Genomic DNA, 16,524 nt, shown 5'->3' on the forward strand with positions numbered 1-16,524 from the left:
TCTATTAGGACAGTGGGGCAAAAATTGGCTTAAACACACTATGGCAGCAGACGACTGACGTGAGTGCCTTTGTTAACTGCACAACATTGCCTGCAGTGCCTCTCCTGAGCTCAAGACTGTATCAGATGAGTACTGATTTCAGTCGGTAAGAGCTGAAGGTAGAGTTCGAGTGTGGCGCAGACCCCATTAAATGATTCACAGAGGAATACACACCAAACTGAATCTTTGGAGAGTTTTATAACATGGTTTTTCCAGTTTTTCTTGCTCAGCATATATTCCTAAAAGTTTTGTTCATCATACTCTTTCCAATTCATTTCCAACCAGTGCCATAAGGAGATCCTGGGTTTGGTGCATTTTTTCCATATTGAATGTAATTTGTGTTCTTCACACTGTCAGCCTATTGGCATTGAATCATGACTGCAGTGACTTGAGGACTTGATCAGTTGTTACAGACAGAGATGCCTCAAAATTGCTCACTATTATCCAAGTGTCATCTGCAAAAAAAATGATTTTAGCTGCAGGTTCTGAGGTCTGTATGTCTTTTATACCAATGAGGAATAGAAAGGGGCTTAACATACTTCCCTGTGGTACACTTATTTTGACTTTCTTTGCATCAGATACTAATTTGATTTTATAATCAAAATGAACTGATGTGAGTTCCACAATCTGTGATCTATTTTGCAAATGGAAACCACTTGTTTACTATAATCTTTTATTCCTGTTGCTTCCACATTGTCTAAAAGAAATTCCTGGCTCAGTATTGAAAGCCTTACAAAGATCTGAAATAACTCCTACAATACTATTGTTGTTATTTCGATTTATAATTATTCCATTTGTGTAATCCGTTATTGCTGTTTTTGTACTTCCACCTCTTCAAAATCCATACTGATTACTATTTAGTAGCTTGTAGCCATTGAAGTACTTGGTGATTTGTTGCTTAATCTGTCTGCCAAATACTGAAACTGCTGAAAGCAGTGATATGGGTCAGTAATTTTCAACTTTATACCTATTACCACTCTTGAATAAAGGCATTATTGCCTAAATTTGAATCTGTGTGGGAACAGTCCAGCAGTGAAAGCCTCTCGAGGGCTCACCATTCTTTTGTGAGTGTGTTTGTGGCAAGCAGGGACCCCAGGCTATTGCAACACCTACTTCCTGTTCTGTGTTGCAATCTCTCATCTCTATCATTCCATTCCTTACTCTCCTTTTTATTGTGGCAGCCTTTATGTTGACCACCTATTCTCTACGTTCTGTTTTCCTTTCTTCTTGGAATATTCATTCATTTACCTAACTTCACCTTTTGCCTGAAGTAATTCCTGGTTCCCTTCTGGGTTTCATCTTCATTTTGCAAATTTTTCTTGTTGTGTGGACTAACTGAGGAGAACATCTCAAATAGCACCTTTTGCATGCAGTGTTGAATGTCATCTGCCCACAGTATCTGCATAGACTGCTATATGCACCTCAAAGCCAACATGGTGGCCGATCTGATAGGGTCATTTTGTACCTTTCTGGTTGAGCGCTCTGACAACGTGGGGATCACACTACTGATGCCTGAGCTGCTAGCTTCTCACACGTGCCAAGGAGTAGATATCCATCTTCTTGGGACATCAGGACTCCCAGCAATGCCTATCTTGCCAGATGGCCTTTTCTGTATCTGTTTGGGGCCCATGGGGATAGCCCTTGATTGGGGGAGGTGGCATCAGGGTGGACATTTTGCACATTAGACATATCACATTACATGAAAACCATGGCCATTCTGATCCAACCATCTCATCAGACAGGTATAGACATTTCAGTGTGGATACTTAATAACCCTGCTGCTTTCCATACCCTGGAAAGAGAGACAAGCCAGACGTCTGGGAGTGAAAAAAATTATCCAATACTTTGTATGTACTCCAACTGATGGGGTACTTTTACTGCAACAATGTATTGAACATAAATTTGGAGAAGTTAGAATATTTGGGAAAAATGTGCAGTGGATTGCTATTGATTAAAGCCTCCTCTGCTGCACAATCTACAGCTTTTCAGGTATGTGATAGTCTTCATGATATATCAGTGATCATTGCCCCACACAAGATGAATATGGTCCAAGGAGTCATTTTCCTCAGATTCCTTTGAAGGCAATGTATTTCCACAAAAAGTTAGTCATAGTGTACAGGTGGGTTGTCAAACCTTACGTCCCATCACTCATGAGGTGCCTCTGACACATATGCTTTGGTCATATGTCATACCACTGCATGGCAGACCAAAATGCAGCAACTGTGGATAATGACTCCATTTGGGTAAATCTTATGAACAACCACCATCATGTGTCAATTGCATGGAACACCATCCTCCACTTTCACCAGTTTGCCGAGTTTCCAAGACAGAAAAGACTGTCGTATACTGGGGGGGAAAAAAGAAAAGAACTGGACACCTACATCTTACTGATATGATGACCAATCATGCAAAAGTCACAGCCATCTCCATCACTACCTCAATTTTTTCCAGACCAGTTATCCCATCACCCACCTCTCATCAGGAATCACTTCTAGAACCTGCCCAGAGAAGCAGCTTCTTCATCCAGCATATACCATTGAGAAAGCTCCCTCTCAGAAACCCTCTCTCCACAGACTCACAGATCAGAGGCACAACACCTCCCTAGGATTGAAGCAAAAGCAGCCACCAAAGACAGTGAAGGAGGAAGAGGGGAAAAAATGAGACTAAAAACTTGACCATTCAGTGGAACTGTTGCTCTGCAAGAAACATGCTTCACTGGTGACCATTCCTCAACACACAGTGGTTATCGTGCATTTTGTCAGACCCGTGCTGGCCCTGAGAGTGCATCTGGATGGGGGTGTATTCATTGGTTCACACAGATGTCAGTGAGTGGATTCCCCTTCATACCATGTTGGAAGCAATAGTGGTGCTGGTGCAAACGACCTCCACAATCGCCATTTGCAAAGTTTATTTACCTGCAGGCAGACCACTTAACTTCCCCCCCCCCCCCATTCTCTTCTGCTACACGACTTCATTGCACACCAGTCCATGTGGGGAAGTACCGTTTCATTTTCTTGTAATTGGCCAACTACTTACTGATCAACAACCTTGTCTCATCAGTGATAGTACTTGTACCCACTTCAGTGCTGCCAATGGCACCTTTTCAGCTATCAACCAAATAATCTCTTCCCCCAGCTGCATCGCTTCATTACATTGGTCACTGCATGTCAATCTTTGTTATAGTGACCACTTTCCGGTGATAGTGTCGCTTCCTAGTCAGTGCCAGGTTGACCGACTACCACATTGGATGGTTTGAAGAGCCAATTGGCAGTTGTATGTATCTGCTGTTACCGTCGCCGCCTATCTGTTGGATTGCATTGAAATGGTTGTGCAAGACACCTCTAATGCGATCACCCACGCTGCGGAAACTGCTTGTCCCCTCTCTACAGTTCCCCTCCATCGCTGGCCGATGCCTTGGTGGACCAGAGAGACATTGCAGTAGGTATTCAGGATCGCTGAAGAGCCCTGCATCAGGCCAACCTTACCAGTTTTAAACGACTTCGTGCTAAGGCTCACTTTCTAATTAAATGTGGTAAAAAGGAATGCTAAGACCACTATATCTCTCCCTGGGAATGTATGCCTCTTCATCCCAGGTGTGACCAAACTGTGTAATCTTCTGGACCACCAAAGACCCACAGTTATACCAAGTCTCTTCCTTTAGGATGGGCTCTGTACTGGTATGTAGGAGCAACATGCTGAACACCTTATCGGTACGTCCTGGGGAGTGGATCAGATGACCTTCCCTCTGTTTGCGCCAAGCTCTTGACTGTTCGAAACTAGTCTATGGCTGTTTCATTTATCCATCTGCACGTCTGTCCATATTGCACTGTCGTAGTACATCCCACCATTGTGGAACACCTTTACACTAGCCCGGTTGAGAGCTTTTATGCAGGGAAACACTCACTGTTCATTGACAGCTACTTTCTGATTAGCCTCACCAACATACTCTGCAAACTGCTTGAAATGATGGCAACCCACTGATTATGCTGGGTTTTCGAATCAAAGAGCCTTTTGTTCCCACTTTCAGAGTGGTTTACAGCAGAGATGCTCGACAGCTGACCATCTGGTTAAGTTGGAAACAGCAATCTGGGAGGCTATTTCTAACTGCAAACATCTTATTGCAATCTTTTTTGACCTACATGTGGCATATGATACCATCTGGTGCCATCAAATTTTACTTACACTCCATAACTGAGGCTTTTGAGTGTCCCTACCAATTTTTATTTGTCTATTTTTATCATACCAGTTGTTTCAGGTCAGAATTGGTACTTCTCTTGGCTCTCCGTGGGTCTGAAATAATGACCTCCCCCAGTGTTCTATCACACTCTTATTGATCGCCACAGATGGGCTAGTGACCTCTGTCGGCCTACTGGTCACCCCCATGCTATATGTCAGCAACTTGGACCATTGTTGCTAAGTCTATGGCTCAGTAGTGCCTTGGGTTCTGAAATTGTTAGACCCAGTCCATCATCATGGAGTTTGAGTGGCCACTGGTGCTTTTTGGACTAGTCACACAGACAGTCTCCTTGCTGAAATGGGGATCTTTGCTCTTCAGTTCTGATGATACCAACTCTTGCTTACCTGTGCAATTGCCTTTCGACAATTTCCTGATCGTCCAGCATATCCTTATCTTTTTGCATACAGGGGGCGTCAACTGCCTGCACCCACCCTCTAGTAGGATTAGCAGTTGGAATGTGCCACGCAGCCCTCCCTCTGCCAGGACCTCGATCTATCCTCATCAGAATATACTGCCCCCTTCCCCATACTCCCCCTCCTTGCCTTGCCCCCCCCCCCCCCCCCATTTTTGCACACTTTCTCTATGTTGGTACCCAGGTCACAAATTGAGACCAAGCTGTGTCAAGTTACTAAAGTCTCAGTCGCTTCAATGACCTTATGGTGTCTGTCCCTTTCATTTCTTCAGGAGTACCAGGGTGCTACCATATTTTACACTGACAGCTATAAAACCATGGATAGGATAGCTTATGCTTTCACATCTCCTCCCTGGAGTGGGTAGTGTTTTTAAGGCATAGCTGATGTCCATTAGCAGATACCTCAGTTTTATTGAAGACCTGTCCATTAACAGAGACCTGTGACCTCATTTTAATATGTTGTGACTCATTGAGCAGTCTCTAAGCCAGGTCATGCCAATTTGGCCACTTAGTGCTTGTGCAAGTGGCACAGGTGCTTTTCCTCCTCCCTTCCCTCTTTCCTCCCACGTAGTGGCTGTAGCAGCATGTGTGTGACAGAGACAGTACTCGCTTTAGTGTCGTCTTCAGTGTGCTGAAGTGTTCGTTCAGAATCTTATCAAATGGGACACTGTGAATCAGTCTTGTGAGTATTCAGCATGAGCAGAAAAGGTTCGGATTTAGGTGTGCCTTTTTTTAATGCTCAGTGGGGAGATTTGTATTTGTTTCTAAAGTCTGATGAGAAAGCACTGTGCTTAATTTGCCACCATACTGTAAATATCCAAGCATTGAAAATGCACTGTCACTACGAAAATAAACATTACTCAACACACGAGGGGATTATTGGACTGAACAGAACTGATTAAAGTCAGAATTGCCACAATCTGAAGAGGTAAGCCTCTTTTATATTGTTCATTCTAAAAGAAAAACAAAAATATTCCTTTTTGTAATTGTACTCATATCTACAGAAACTTGCACTATTTCCCTTTAGATATTGTGCTAAGCTAAATTATGAGACTGTTTAGTGTGGTAATATTTTAAAGTTAATTATTGCTGTTGTTATTCTGCAGATATGTGAGCTGAATTGCACACCGGAAAGTGCAGTTTGAGCAAGCTACATTATTGCACTGAAAACTGCAACAACTGGAAGACCTTTTATGAATGGCTAATTTGTAAAAGAGTGTTTTGTAGAGTGTTTGGAGGTAATATAGAGTGTTTGGAGGTAATGTAGAGTGTTTGGAGGTAATACACCCATCTGTAGTGGCCCAGTTTGAGGCGGTAAGCTTGTCTGAACATACAATTTCTCGAAGAGTGCAAGAAATTGGTGCAGAATTAAAGGAGCAGTTTTGCAGTAAATGTTGTATGTTTGTAGAGTACTTGATTGCCTTTGATGAGAGCACTGACAATCACAGCATAGCTCAACTTACAATTTTTGTAAGGGGTTTCAAAAAAGATTTCATTGTTACTGAGGAACTGTTGCATGTTATTTCTTTGAAAAATACCACAGTCAGGGAAGATATTTTCCTGGCTGTAGAGGTGGTTTTGAACAATATACAGTTGTTACTCGAGTGCCTATACAGCATTGCAACTGATGGGGCCCCTGCAATGTTGTTGGAAGGGGTAGATTTTGTAGGACATATGAAAAAAAAGTACACGAATCTGAGCTTCCCCCAGTTTTGATAGTACACTGTGTCTTTTATATCAAGGACAGCTAAGTGCAAAAGTTTTCCACAAGTTAGGTCCATCGTAGATAATGTTGGAAAAATTGTGAGGTTTTGTAGACAGCAAAGCTTGAATCATCGGGAATTTGAAGGATTCTTGGAAGATATTTAATCAGTTCACAAAGATATGCCTTTTTAATTGCGCTGCACGATGGTTAAGTTGCTCAAAAGTACTCTGTCTTTTTTTCATTTGAGACAAGAAATAGCTCTGTTCGCTGATAGGAAAGGTTTTCTACAGTCAGACTTGGATGATGAGCAACATATCACTAACCTCGCTGTCATGAAAGACAACATGGGGTTGCAAGCTAAAAATAAATTAATCAGTGCTATGTGTGACTATACTGAAAGTTTCATATTGCATCATTTGCTTTTTAAAAGCCAGCTTCAAGAAGGAAATTTGTACAATTTTCCCCTCCCTGAAATTCTTGAATTTAGGTACTTATGAAGACATAAACTGAGTAAAATCTGCACCCAAAGTGTTTATGATGCCATTTTCAGTGTGTGCCCACAGGATGCCCCATCAAGCGTCCAAGTTGAGCTGATAAAACTAAAGTCCAATTCAGTTTTGACAGACTGCTATTATCATTACAATGGTGATTTGATTTCATTGTATAAAGGCACTGATCAACAAGAATTCCCGAGGATTCACGCCCTTGCCCTGAAATATATAGCTATGCTTGGAACAACATTAGTTTGTGAACAGATGTTTTCAATTATGAGTATTAACAAAACAAAACAAGGTCAAGTTCATCTGATGCTTTGTTGGAAGCTATGCTTCAAATTTGCAACTGCCAAAATGATTGTTCCAAATATCGGAAAATTAGTGGCTTCAAAATGGTGCCAAAGATAAACAAAGAATGTTGTAAATTAATGTAAAATAAGGAGTGCAATAAAACTATTCTTTTTGTCTGTACACAAAATTGGCATTGTTATTATTATTATTATTATTATTATTATTATTAATTTTACTACTGGTACGCTGCCTGACACATACTGATTGGCAGAGCCCCATTCACCAAACACCACCTCAACTCTCGCCTCACTAAGTGCTGTCATAACACATTCCTCTCCTGCCATTGCCACAACAGTGCTGTGTCTGTCTCCTTACCTTCCCCCACCCCACCTGTGCCACAGCAGAGCACTGGTGCTTTTGCCAGTGCCAGCCGGTGCTTGCGGAGCACCGGAGTTGGCGTGGCCCGCTTGAAGCCATTCACTGCTTTTACTATTGTCACCCTGTGACATCTGCTATTTGTGACCTTCTCTGTGAACTTAATCATACTATCTGCCCAATTGCCTTTCTCTGGGTCCCAAGTTGAAAGTACCCTAGGGAATGAAATGTCTAGTAGTTCAGCTAGATGCCACCCTCCCCATTCACTTTCACAATCCCAGGTGCACATTTGTAGGTGCGGCTAAGGGCTCTGCTCACGCAAAGATGGCATGACATCTGGTGTGCTACTGCCCCCTATGATAAACTCTGCACTGTCAAGGAGACTACTGCTGCATGACATTCTCCCTCGTGTGAAGGAATCCACCATTGCATATTGCCCCCACACTGGTCATACCAGAAGTAACCCCTAGTATTCTGTTATGTAACAAGCCTCCCACACATTCTGGTTGAATGCCCCTACTTCCTGACCCTCCATGTTAAGATGGTCTTCTGAATTCTTTACCTCTCATATTTGTGGCCAACTCAAGCGAAATTGAACTGATTCTCCGTTTTCTGCATGAAAATGGTCTCTCGTGTCACATACTGGTTCAAAGACCCTTGACCCTGCCTTCTTTGCCTGCTTCTTCTCTTATTTACATCTGTATCTACACTATTCAAGCCACCTTATGTTTTATGGTGGAGGGTACTCCGTTTACCCGTGTCACTTCTCGAGTGTCCTGTTCCAGTTGTGTATGTTTCATGAGAAGAATGATTGCTGGTAAACTTTGCTATTTATTGCAGCTCCCAGCAGACGTGTCTCCTGCAACGCTGTCTTCAGCGTTTTCTGGACTGTCTCTATTCGTGGAGTGTCACAAATTATTTTTGCTTTTGTGGTGCCAAATCAGTTTGTGTCAACTTGTGGCAGTACAAGGCATTTCTTCCACCATCCGTACATCTGGGTCAAAATGCTCTTCCGTTCGTGGATACAATTACGTTCGATAGGAAACTCAGTTGGTCTCTCCACATGTCCTACCTGGCTGCATGCTGCACCCGATCCTCAATATCCTTCGTGTATTGAGTGGTACCTCTTGGGGAGCTGACCAGACTGTCCTCCTCTGCCTCTATCGATCTCTTGTCCACTCCAAGTTGGATTATGGATGCATTGTCTACTGTTCTGCACGGCTGTCTATCTTACGCCGTCTAAACACAATCCACCATTTGGGGGTTCGTCTCGCCACTGATGCCTTCCGTACTAGCCCAGTTGAGAGTCTGTACATAGTAGCCGGTGAACTACCACTGTCATATCGGCACGACATCCTGCTCAGTAGATATGCGTGTCGGCTTTCTTCCATGCCAGGCCACCCAACCTGTGACCCTTTTTTTGATGATATTCTTGACCGCCAATACGAGATGTACGTTTCTTCTCTGTGGAATCCCGGCGTCCCCTTTGTCACCTGCTTCAGCAGCTGCAGTTCACACTTCCTGCCACTTTCCGAATGAGTGAGAGCCCTTCCTCACCTTGGCTTCAGGCACAGTTTTGTGTTCATTTTGACCTCAGCTCGTTCCAGAAGGATTCAATACCTGAGCTGGCCTATCGCTGCAAGTTTCTCGAACTTCGCTCACAACTTGCCAATCACATATTTTTGTACACTGATGGTTCCAAGTCCGCCTATGGTGTTGGCTGTGCTTTTGTTGTCAGGGATGATAAGTTTCAATACTGGCTTCTTGACCAGTGCACAATTTTTACGCAGAGCTGTTTGCCCTCTGTCAGGCTGTTCACTACATCCAGAGGCACCAGCTTACTTGCTGTGTGATCTGCTCTGACTTCCTCAGTGCCCTTCAGAGTCTGGACGATCCAGCTCCAATCCACCCCATCGTTTGACAGATCCAGGACTGCCTCCATTTGTTCCCGGATGGGTGAGCCGAAGTGATGTTCATGTGGGTTCCTGGCCATGTTGGCGTGCCTGGGAATGACACTGCTGATGCTGCACCCAAGGCCATAGTCCATCTCGGTCGGCCCACCGCTTACTCTGTTGCCTCGCAAGATATTCGTAATTTTCTCTATCGGCATATCACGTCACTTTGGCATGACCATTGGTGCTCCATTCATGGGAACAAACTCAGAGAAGTCAAACCTCTCCCAACAGCCTGGTCGCCTTCCTCCCGGCCGTCTCGCCATGAGGAAGTAATGTTAGCTCGGTTCCAAATAGGGCACTGCCGCTTTAGTCACCGCTACTTGTTGAGTGGCGACCCTGCACCCAGCTGTCCTTTCTGTAGCCAGCCATTAACAGTCAGACATTTCCTGATCCTCTGCTCCTTTTTTAGCCACTTATGTCTCAGGGTCGGGCTACCGCCCGCTTTGCCGGACATTTTAGCGAATGACGTGCGAGCTGTGGCTCGCGTTTTAAGTTTTTTAAAAAGCAGTAATATGACAAGAGGTTTGATTTCTACCTGGTGACTCCGGTGTCTTGTCGATGTCTTTTAGATACTCTTCTGTAATGTCTTGACGCTTTAGATTTGTTTTTTCTTCCTTTCTGTATTATTTATTTATTTATTTATTTATTTATTTATTGATTTATTTAACCTGGCAAGATTAGGGCCATCAGGCCCTCTCTTACATCTAACCAGGCATTCTACTTGTTTTACATTCATATGTTTTAGTAGGCATGTTAAACTACATCTAGTACAAGAGGTGAAATAAACAATTTGAAAGGTACACCTGGAAAAATACATACATATAGAGTTTATATTCTTAGGTCACAAGTACTGTTATAATTAGACATTATTGAAGAGACAGATTTTAGATAGGAGTGCCGGCAGCAGGGAGTATGAGGGAGACTCATGGTGAAGGGAGGAGAAGAATAGAGACATGATGAAACATAATTAAGGAAATATAAAGGAAAAGAAGATTGCGTGGCTAATAGAGAAAGATGAAGAGGAAGGCATCTCAGGAGCAAGATAGGAGACGCTAGCTTTGCTATTTGACAGATGAGGGGATTGTCCTTGTACATTAATTTTGTGGAGAACTTTGTGAGGATGATAGTAGGAAATGCTTCAACTTCTTCTTAAAAGCAGCAGGAGATCGAATTTTGCGCAAGGTAAGGGGCAGTTTGTTCCAGAGGCGGACAGCGGCAACTGAGAAGGAGTTTGCAAAAGTTTTTGTTTTGTGAGTGGGCACAGTTAGGATACCAAATAAGAGTGACCTCGTGTTTCGATTATGATGACATGACAGGTTTTTAATCTCTGAAGCAAAGGTACTGGGGTGCTTGCGCGATGAGGAGTCGGTGGAGTAGACATAGAGTGTGGTAGTCACGCAATTTGTCCGGCCGCAGCCACCCTAGCTCGGAGTATGAAGCACTAACATGATCATATCGGCGAATGTTGCAGGTGTAACGCACACAGGCATTCATGGTTAGCTCTAGCCGTCTTTTGTTTTCACTACTCATGCCTTGTTGAATCACATCACAATAGTGGAGGTTCGGTAGAACGAGTGCTTGCACGAGCTGGCGTTTCAAGTCCTGTGGAAATATGTTCCGAAACTTTTTGAGAGCATAGAGACAAGCAGACGTCTTTCGGCACACTGCGACTGTATTCTCCGCCCAGTTGAGATGCTCATCCAAAGTTACACCCAAGTTCTTCACTGTTTTCTGATATGGTATTGGAGTACCGTCGAGCAGAATAGGAGGTAGCCGTTCGCGGAAATCTGAACTTATTAATTTCTGATGGGCTATTAAGATTACTTGCGTCTTTTTTGCATTTAGTTTAAGCCCCAGGTTTTTCGCCCATCTCACTACTGAAGACAGATCATCATTCATCTGAGCGATTGCAATGTTTACATCTTCAGGTCTGACGCTTAGGTAGAGCTGGAGGTCGTCGGCATAGAAATGATATTTACAGGAGGACAGAACCGACGAAATATCGTTGACATATAAAGAAAACAAAAGTGGTCCTAAGACTGATCCTTGTGGCACTCCCGAGGAAACATGTTTCCAGGAAGATTTTTCATTTACGCAGACAACACATTGCTGTCTGTCTTTTAAGTAGCTTTCAAACCATCTCATTGCACTATCAGAGAAATTAAGCTGTTGCATTTTTCTGAGCAATATGTCAAAGTTAACAGTGTCAAAAGCTTTGCTGAAGTATTAGACCTCGAAACGGTTTTTTACCCTTGCAGTCCCAGCATTCTGTGGTTCTATATTAGGCGCTTATGACCTTAGATGTTTTTTGTCCCCCTCCCCCATAAAAAAAATCTCTACACTGCTGCAGCTCTACAGAGCCCTTGTTCAATCCCACCTTGACTATGGGACTCTGGTTCATTGTATGGAGGCACCCTCAGCGTTGTGTTTACTCGACCCAGTGCGCCACTGTGGCGTTTGCCTAGCGGCAGGAGCTTTTAGGACGGGTCCAGAGACCAGTGTCCTTGTGGAGGCTGGAGTCCCTCCATTGCAGGTTAGGCGTGCACAACTGCTGGCCAGTTACGTTCCACATGTTCATTGTTCTCCTGCGCATCGGAATCACCATTTCCTTTTCCACCCACGGTGGTTCATTCCTGCATTGGCCAACCAAAGCAGGGCTTGCAATTGCAGTTCGTGTCAGATCTCTTCTTTCCGAACTGGAGTCTTTGCCTTTACCAGCTATACTTGAGGTCAATTCACGTACACTTCCATGGTGTACACCTAGGCCGCGGCTTCGCCTGGACCTTCTTTCACACGGCCCTAAGGACTCAGTTAACCCCGCAGCTGTCTGCTGCCACTTCCTCTCGATTCTTGACATGTACCGAGGCCACGAAGTGGTTTACACCAACGGCTCTATGGCTGATGCTCATGTCGGCTTCGCGTATGTCCATGGAGGACATATTAAACAGCATTCCTTGCCCGACAGCTGCAGTGTTTTCACTGCTGAGCTGGTGGCTATATCTCATGCTCTTGAGCACATAAATTCATGCCCTGGGGAGTCATTTCTTCTGTGTACTGACTCCTTGAGCAGCCTACAAGCTATCGACCAGTGCTACCCGCATCATCCGTTGGTAGTGACCATCCAGGAGTCCATCTATGCCCTGGAATGATCCAGTCGTACAGTGGTGTTTGTCTAGACCCCAGGTCACGTCAGAATTCCAGGTAATGAACTTGCTGACTAGCTGGCCAAACAGGCTAGCGGAAACCACTTATGCAGATCGGCTTCTCCGCAACTGACCTGCGTTCAGTACTACACCACAAGGTTTTACGACTTTGGGATGTGGAATGGCATAACCTCAGCATGCACAACAAACTGCGTGCCATTAAGGAGACTATGAATGTGTGACACTCCTCCATGTGGACCTCTCACAGGAAGTCTGTGGTTCTCTGCCGGCTCCGAATTGGCCATGCTTGGGTGACACATGGCTACCTACTGTGCCATGATGACCCACCTCAGTGTCGGTGCGGCACCCAGCTGACAGTGGCCCATATCTTGGTGAGCTGTCCTTCTTTGGCTGCCCTGTGATGGACTCTTCAGTTACCGGACTCGTTGCCATTAATTTTAGCTGACAATACCTCATCAGCTAATTTAGTTTTACGTTTTATACGTGACGATGGGTTTTATCATTGTATATATGTTTTCGCACATTTCCTTTATCCCTTTGTGTTCTCCACTCTAATACTTTTTGTCTGGGTGTTTTAATGTGTCGTAGAGTGGCTGGCCTTTCCTTTTTATTCTCGTGGTTGGTCAGCCACGGTCTTCTGCCCTCTTGTTTTTATCACTTCTACCTGTTTCTTGCTTCTCTTTGTGGTTTTCTTTTCCTGTTTTGTCCATAGTAGTGTTGATGTCCTTCTGTTGTTCTTCTGGTTCTTCCAGTCTCCTGTTATTGTGCTTTCATTTCTTCTTTCCCTTGTGTAATTATTTTACCTGGAACAAGGGACTGATGACCTTGAAGTTTGGTCTCTCCCCCCCCCCCCCCCCTCCCTCCCTCCTTTTGAACCAACCAACCAACCAACCAACCAACCAACCTTGCCCATCATTGCCCTGATGTGGCACCAGGGTCAGACTGCACCCACAATCAAATGCTGAAACATCTCTCAGTGGATTGTCAGCATCACATTCTTGCCCTCTTTAATTGGACATGGAATGAGGGTGAGTTCTCACCTCAGTGACAAGAAAGCACTATAGTTTCAGTACTGAAACAGGATAAGTACCCACTAGAGATGGATAGTTATTGTCCAATTGGTAAGTAATCTGTAAGTTGCTCGAATGCACAGTGAGTAAGCGGCTATGTTGGCTAATTTGGTTCACCTAGAGTCCACCATCTGAGCAGCTTTTGCACATCGTCAGCACCTCATCGTTGTCTTTTCGACCTACAGAAGGCTTATAGCACGACTTGGTGTCACTACATTCTCACTACATTATGCTGGGGGCTATATCTCGTGCTCTTGAGCACATCTGTTCATGCCCTGGGCAGTCATTTCTTCTGTGTACTGACTCTTTGAGCAGCCTACAAGCTGTGGGGTCTACTCCCAATTTTTGTCAAGAACTTCCTCTAGGTCTATATGTTCTGGGTTCAAGTGAGTTTTCTCTCAGTACCCTGATATCCAAGAGGACAGGGTCCTGCAGGGCTCTGTACTGAATGTCCCCCTCTTTCTGGTGGCCACCAATGGTCTAGCAGTGGGTGCGGGGTCTTTGGTATTGCCCTCCTTATATGCCAACAATTCTTGCTTTTATTATTGCTTCTCTAGTATGGGTGTTCCTGAGCGTTGTCTACAGGGTGCCATATGAAAGGCACAGTCTTGGGCTCTCACCCATGGCTTTAGATTTTCAGCTAACAAGACTCATGTTATGCACTTCTGTCACTGTTGTACTGTGCACCAACACCCAGTGCTTTACCTAGACGATCAATTACTTCTTGTAGTTGAGACATACCGCCTCTTGAGATTGGTCTTCAATTCCCGGCTGACGTGGCTTCCCCACCTTTGCCAACTTAAGTGAAAGTGCTGGCGACACCTCAATACACTTCACTGCCTCAGTTACACTAGGTGGGGTGCAGAGTGCTCTACCATTTTGTGGCTTTACAAAGTCCTGATTCTGTCCTGTCTTGATTATTGGAGTCTTCCATGTACTTCATCATCATCCTCACCATTGCAGATATTGGACCCCATTTATCGGTTTAGGGTCCGACTTCTGATAGAAGTCTTCTGAATGAGACCTGTAAACAGCTAACAGCCTACTAGTAGAGTCTGGAGTCCCTTCATTACCCATCAGACACCTACAACAGCTGCTGAATTACACAATATGGATTTGTATCTTGCCTGAACATCCCAACTACTGTGTCCTTTTCCATGGAAGGGAGCTCCACTTCCCACAACAGCGACCCATAACTTGGTTTACAATTGCTGCATGCCTGCAGTGTGTCTATTTGGAACTGGAACTTCCTCCACTGTCATTTCTGGTCAGGGAGACATCACATCTGCTCCCATGGATTGTGCCCCGACCTTGGATTAGTCTTTAAGTCTCCTTTGGTCCAAAAGATTCTGTTGATTCCATGGTTTTTGCTGCCTGTTCTTAGCTGTCTTTGAGAAGTATCCGGGTTCAGAAGTGGTATTCACTGATGGCTTAACAGTTGACAGACGAACAGGTTTTGCATACACACATGCGTGGTGCAATGAACTCCCTCTCTGCCAAACGGCTACAATGTCTTCATTGCTGAGTTGATTGTCATTAAATTAGCTCATGTTTGTACGTACATTGGCAAGTGTGTCCTAATCTGTAGCGACTCCCTGAGCAGCCTTCACACTATAGACCAGTGCTACTCTCCTCACTCACTGGGTACGGCTCGCCGAGATCTTACCTCTGACTTCCATCGAGCTGGACGGCCAGCCAGTTTCATTTGGACCCCCAGCTGTGTTGGGATTTCAGAAAATGAACAACCTGACTGGTTGGCCAAGTTGACCACCAGGATGCCTATTCTGGAAATGGAGGTCCCAGAACTGGACCTTCGTTCATTTATGTGCCGTAGATTGCTGGAAATATGGAACTCAGAATGGTCTGCCCTGTTCTTTCCAAACAAACCGAGGACAATTAAGGAGACCACGTTCATGTGGCAGTCTTCCCTGCATACTGCTTGCAGGGAATCCACCATCCTGTATCAATTCCACATTGGCCGCACTTGGCTGTCCCTTGGCCACATTCTCAGACATGAGGATCCCATTCACTACTGATGCGGAGCCCACCTGATGGTGGGACACTTTCTCAAAGACGGCCCTCATTTGGCTGCTTTGAAGCGGCATCTTAATCTTCCTGACAGGTTCCCTCTGGTGCTAGAAGACAATGCCAAAACAGCTGATCTGGTCTTACATTTTGCGCGTGAAGGTAGTTTTTATTCATCCTGTAAGGCAGGACTTTTTGGCCACATCGACCACCTGAGGGGTTGGGGGAGCACCACCCGAGGTCCCGTGTCGGCCTTCACTATTTTTCATTTTTTGGTTTTAATGCCTTGTTGTGACTAATCTTTTAATGTCTTTTCTGTGCTGTCTTTTTTCTGGACTTTGATCTCTGTTCTTTATTGTGTTTGTTACACTTAGGTTTTCCAGAATTTGCCTTTTGCTTTTCCTTTAAAGACTACTCTTGGTTTGCCACTTAATAGATGAAGTGACTGATGACTTTGCATTTTAGTCCCTTTCGTTGGAGGATACAGAAAAATCTCAAGGAGGGGTGCTAAAGATATCTTGAGCCACCTTTACTTTTACTGTAATAAAAAATAATCAAGTCACATGCAAAGATTAAGAAAGTTTTATTATGAACTGATTATACACATTTACAAGACAGTGCCATCTTATGATATAAAAAAAGTTACAATTATGGTTCTCTTCCGTAAACAATGAATTCTGTGCACCTATTCATCCTGAAAAATTGGTTAATTACATCATCTGTAGGACAATCAATGTCAGGGTGAGTGTTCAGCAGA

At 44.3% G+C, this 16,524-nt stretch overlaps 1 protein-coding gene across 1 annotated transcript in view; it reads left to right on the forward strand.

Moving 5' to 3' along the window:
• LOC126471494 (RNA pseudouridylate synthase domain-containing protein 1-like) overlaps positions 1-7,334 on the forward strand; it is a 28,717-nt gene extending 21,383 nt beyond the window's left edge. Inside the window, exon 5 of the mRNA XM_050099708.1 lies at positions 5,795-7,334. The gene's annotated coding sequence lies outside the window, so the exon portion shown is untranslated. The remainder of the gene's footprint in view (positions 1-5,794) is intronic.
• Positions 7,335-16,524: the final 9,190 nt, after the last annotated feature.

This window comes from Schistocerca serialis, chromosome 3, assembly GCF_023864345.2.
Source record: "Schistocerca serialis cubense isolate TAMUIC-IGC-003099 chromosome 3, iqSchSeri2.2, whole genome shotgun sequence".
NCBI classification, from domain to species: Eukaryota; Metazoa; Arthropoda; class Insecta; order Orthoptera; family Acrididae; genus Schistocerca; species Schistocerca serialis.